Genomic DNA, 5,414 nt, shown 5'->3' with positions numbered 1-5,414 from the left:
GTTCAAGCTATTGAATAGAACAATCATTGTACATTGAAGATAGTTTTTGCCCTTCAGGCCTATCGATGTAACCCTATGTGTGTCCATTTTATATATGTGTAGTAGTCTCTAGAGAGACCAGAGATTGTAATTAGAAATAAATGAAAACCAACCCAAAATTTCGCTAGCCCACACAAGTCCCGCTCGAATCGATGGACGGTTGGGAGGTATGGCACTGCGTTTTGTTTTTACTGTTAAATTAGTTAGAGTGGTTGAATCTGGAGTTCCCTATTTAACACTTGCTTGGGGGTCTATATCACATATGGGGAAAACAAAGTTAGTATATGAAGGGAAGGTTCTATTTTTAGCTTGGGGAACTCCGATCTATTTTTAGCGCCTGTCGTGGGCTCCAACAAGCGTACAGACATGTCTCTATCACTCATCTATTTTTAGCGCCTCTCGCAGGCTTCAACATACCGACTCGTCTCTGTCACAGTCTGCGTTTTGCACACATTAGCCATCCCATTAGTCGTTTAGAACATGTGGTTTGGGGTTGAGTGGGGTGCAATGGAGCATATGGGTGGGTACATCACGAAGGGTGGCCATCACAATGAGGGTTACCTCATTCTATTTTTAGCTCGATTGGGAAACCCCATCTATTTTTAGCGCCTCTCGCCAGAGAGGCTCGCGGGGGGCTCGATGGGAGAGGCTCGGTTTATCCTATGTTAATCCAATGGGGGAAAGTGTCCCAGAAACGGTAGTTTCCTACTACTTCTGGAGATGCCGGGTATCGAACCCGGGGCCTTTCACATGCATAGCGAACGCTCTACCACTGAGCTACATCCCCATAAAGATTAAACCGTCAAGCAGTCTGTACATCTACAGTATGAGAGCATGGTGTGTAAAGAACGTAATTACTGATGAGTGGTTTCAACTTTCAAGGCATATCTGAAGATATTTTTTTATTATTATTTCCTCGCCCATCCCAACTCGAGAGCAAAAATGTACGGTTTTAAAAAAACAAATATTTTTAGCCTTACTCTTGTGTCCCTCGCCTTGTGCCCCTCTCCCCCATTAGAGACTGTGCCCCCTCTACTAGAGCAAGTGCTCCATCCCTTCCAGATACCGGGGGAGAGGGATTTAGCTCAGTTGGTTGAGTGCTCGCTTGAGGTACTTGCTGTGGTGGTGGTGGTGGTGGTGGTAGACCTTTAGCATGTTTTTGTTGAAAATGTCTTAACATGGCGTCTCCGCGAGAATGTGAAACCACATTCTGAACATGTGCTCTGCATGACGACTCTAAATGAAATGACGATATCTGACCCACATAGTTCCTTTTATAGTTTATTTAGAAATGCTTCTGCATTTTCGGGGCTTTCCATCCCGTACCACTTTGTTGTTGTTGTTGTTTCCGTTTCAGATCGGCCTTGGCTTGCTCTACCACCTGTTGTGTTGGGGATTGTACATCATCTGACTTTTCCCACCACGTTGCACTGGAAAATGAGGTTGAAGTTTACCTTCTGCCTGCAGTTTATAGAAACGGGTCCACTTATCCACGTCGGGTACATATAACTTGTACTGGTCTGACATGTTGCTCCTCTGAAGGTTCTACCTCAAATGTCGAGTTTTCCAAAACTATTTACTTATATATCTTATGACGCATAAGGATATGGTACAGGAATGTTTGAATGTGTGTGATACGTATGACCAGTGCCCCTCCTCCCAAGCACAAATCTCATCGTGTGAGCTCCCAAAAAACATCGTTACCAACATATTACCCTTTACCAGTGTCACTACCATAGGGACACGTCCAGAGACACACTCGTGGACGCAGGACATAACTAAGAAAGTAAAACATGTTATTCACGGTTTTATATACAACATACAACATGAAAACATAGCACACAAGTGTCTGAAATATTTAATGTCTGAACATGTTCACATAGGGACATCTTGGAGAGAGTCTGTAATGTTCCATCACTGGATCGTCCATTCTCTGCCATCGGTAGATGCGAAGTCCGCAGCAGTAACAGACAACGGCATCATGGTCTCCCGTGTAGAAGAAACCGGCCTGGCGAGCTCCCTCGGTTTCTGGCGTAATTGTAGGGGCTATCACCCAAATGTCTGCATACGTGTATAGAATCCTCTCATTTCGGGTCGATGACAGAACAGATAATGTCTCGAACAGTAGTCTTCTTCATAGTCATCGACTCTATATTCTTGGGCAGCGTCCGTTTGATCTGCGGGTTGTTTACCATCTTCATACTCAGCATCCGTTTGGAGTTCACGTGCAGCGTCTGTTTGATTTGTGTCATTTTCTTCTGGTTTGGTAGTCACTCTTTTCATTGTATGTCTTTCTGAACATTTGCAGACCAAGATGTCGTCCTCGTCGCTACTGCTGCTGCTACTAACACTGCTCGAATATCCCGATGTCATCGTCTTCTTTCAGAATATCTTCAAACTCCAAAGCAAAAATAGCCTCTAAGCAAGCAAATGACGCTACTAACAAGACACCCCTTTTTATATCCAAATACGAGCCTATTTTCTTTCACAAACATGAACGTTGATCTGTAGACTTCGGCGAACGAATGAAACCAAAAGCACCCTTTTTATACCTGAGGGAGGCACCCCCGGCTCAGTCCAAGGACGCACACCTGCACCAAGGCCATTGTCTCCTACACAAAGGCCATTGTTTCCTCCATGGCCATTGTCTCCTATACAAAGGCCATTGTGCCATTGTCTCCTACACAAAGGTCATTGTACCATTGTTTCCTACCAAGGTCAGACACCTGTACCAATCTATACAAAGGCCATTGTGTCCTACATAAAGGCCATTGTTTCCTACCAAGGTCAGACACCTGCACCAAACCCATTGTCTCCTACCAAGGTCACGTGATCACTGGAAAGTAGGTCAATCATGGAACCATACAGGCCTCCCTACTACTAGAGCTTTATAAGTTTAGAAGTAATTGATCATAATTTGTGTTCCTTAAACTTGATTTTTCTTGTCTAGAATTATTGCCAGATTGACTTTATTGTAATTGATATTGTTTATATAATTGATAACGAGTGTTCTTTGTTTTTATCTGTTTGGTGGGAAAATTTAAAAGAAAAGATGTGCAATATATTTTTGCCATTAATAAGCCAAAATGAGAAAATAAGAAATACTATATTTGAAACGCTTTAAAACGTGAATATGCAACATTAGCGCTAACACAAACATTAGGATTTAACAAACAGTCAAACGTCCATAACTCGAACGTTACGGGAACGACGAAATATTTCGAGTTTCAGGAAGTTCGAGTTCAAAATTCGTATGTAGCAAACTTCAAAACGTAAACTGCATTGCAGATGAATGATTTCGATAATTCCCTGGTATGAAAGCGCGAAAATGTATGTGGGCTTTTTAGTGGGCTTCTTTTCTTTTTTTTGGCCATTCTATGTATAAATAAAGATTAAAATCTGGCTTGTGCCCTTCGCCCCCACTGAAGACTGTGCCCCCTCCACTACAGATATACCCTCCCCCTCGATTGGACCTGGTCGGTTTACAATGAATGAGATGTTTTATATGAAGTTGTAACATGTGTGTCATAGGGGATGTAGCTCAGTGGTAGAGCGTTTGCTTCGCATGTGAAAGGCCCCGGGTTCAATCCCCGGCATCTCCATTAATGTTCTCTATTTTAATGTTATATTTCATTATTTGTTTCTATTATGAAGGAAAGGAAGAAAATGTTTTATTTAACGACGCACTCAACACATTTTATTTACGGTTATATGGCATCAGACATATGGTTAAGGACCACACAGATATTGAGAGAGGAAACTCGCTGTCGCCATTTCATGGGCTACTCTTTTCGATTAGCAGCAAGGGATCTTTTATATACACCATCCCACAGACAGGATAGTACATACCACGGCCTTTGTTACACCAGTTGTGGAGCACTGGCTGGAACGAGAAATAGCCCAATGGGTCCACCGACGGGGATCGATCCTGGACCGACTTGTATTATGAGGACCTAGTACACATTGTTTATAGAGCTCTATGTATAAGTAATTGATCATAATATGTTTGTGTTCCTTAAACTTGATTTTTCTCGTCTAGAATTATTGCCAGATTGACTTTATTGTAATAGATATTGTTGATATAATTGATAAAGAATGTTCTTTGTTTTTATCTGTTTGGTGGGACAATTTAAAATTTAAAAGCAAAGATGTGCAATATATTTCTGTCATTAATAAGCCAAAATGAGAAAATGAGAAATATTAAATTTGAAACGCTTTAAGATGTGAATATGCAACATTAGCGCTAAATAAACATTAGGATTTAACAAACAGTCAAACGTCCATAACTCGAACGTTACGGGAACGACGAAATATTTCGAGTTTCAAGAAGTTCGAGTTCAAAATTCGTATGTAGCAAACTTCAAAACGTAAACTGCATTGCAGATGGATGATTTCGATAATTCTGGGTTTCCTTCAGGCAGGATCAATCTAATTAAAATTAGCTCCACCGGTTAATTACTATTGCCTGTGGGTCTAACAACACCCAGTTGGAGCTCATGTCCAGTTGGCCTTTCATTCGCAGAAGTCGAGTTTCATTTCAATCTGCAGCGTCGACAACATAATACTTGAAGGTATTACATTTTACTTTGATCTTTGTCCAATTTAAATATCATAATTATAACTGTGTAATTCGTCATCATGTTGTCTTCAAATGAATGGAAGGAGAAATAAAGTCTGAAGCAATACCTTTGAAAATTACATTAAATGTTTCAAATGTACGCAGCAGATTAAGGGCAAAAATTAAAATAAAAACCAAAACATAATCAACGAAAACAAAAATATCTGGAGATGCCGGGTATCGAACCCGGGGCCTTTCACATGCAAAGCGAACGCTCTACCACTGAGCTACATCCCCATAAAGATTAAAGCTTCAAACAGTCCGTGCATCCAAAATATTAGAGCACGGTGTGTAAAGAACGTGTCATCAACAGTCAAGGCTGCCCATGCTCGACACAAGCATATCTCAAGACATTTGTTTTTATTCTGGGGCGAGAGGGAGGAGCGGGGGAGCCGCGTCCACCCCAACCCCCGAATAAAAGGGCGAACATGTACGTTGCTATTTTTTTTTTTTTTTTTTTTTTTTTTTTTTTTTTTTTTTTTGCCTTTATATAAATAATTATTAAAATCTGGCTTGTTCCCTTCGCCCCCCACTAGAGATGTTGCCCCCCCCCCCCCCCCCCTCGATTGGGGGGGGGGAGTGGAACATACAATGAATGATATATTTTATACGAAAGTGTAACATGAAAGGCCCCGGGGTCAATCCCCGGCATCTCCATGAATGTTTTCTATTTTGAAGTAATATTTCATGTCTTTGTATTATGAGAACCTAGTACACGGTGTTAATGGAGCTCTATGTATATTGATTATAATAGTGA

General features: G+C 41.2%; 3 non-coding genes across 3 annotated transcripts; 1 reads left to right on the top strand and 2 right to left on the bottom strand.

Annotated features, from left to right (window-relative positions):
- Positions 1–754: 754 nt before the first annotated feature.
- On the bottom strand, positions 755–826 carry Trnaa-ugc. Its single transcript has one exon. It is a non-coding gene; the product is annotated as a tRNA-Ala (tRNA).
- A 2,743-nt stretch (positions 827–3,569) lies between these two features.
- Trnaa-cgc lies at positions 3,570–3,641 on the top strand. Its single transcript has one exon. It is a non-coding gene; the product is annotated as a tRNA-Ala (tRNA).
- Positions 3,642–4,822: 1,181 nt separating this feature from the next.
- Positions 4,823–4,894, bottom strand: Trnaa-ugc. Its single transcript has one exon. It is a non-coding gene; the product is annotated as a tRNA-Ala (tRNA).
- Positions 4,895–5,414: the final 520 nt, after the last annotated feature.

The sequence above is a fragment of the Gigantopelta aegis genome, chromosome 9 (assembly GCF_016097555.1).
Source record: "Gigantopelta aegis isolate Gae_Host chromosome 9, Gae_host_genome, whole genome shotgun sequence".
NCBI lineage: Eukaryota > Metazoa > Mollusca > Gastropoda > Neomphalida > Peltospiridae > Gigantopelta > Gigantopelta aegis.
The sequence above is the reverse complement of the archived record's forward strand: the minus strand, read 5'-3'. Positions and strand labels throughout refer to the sequence as shown.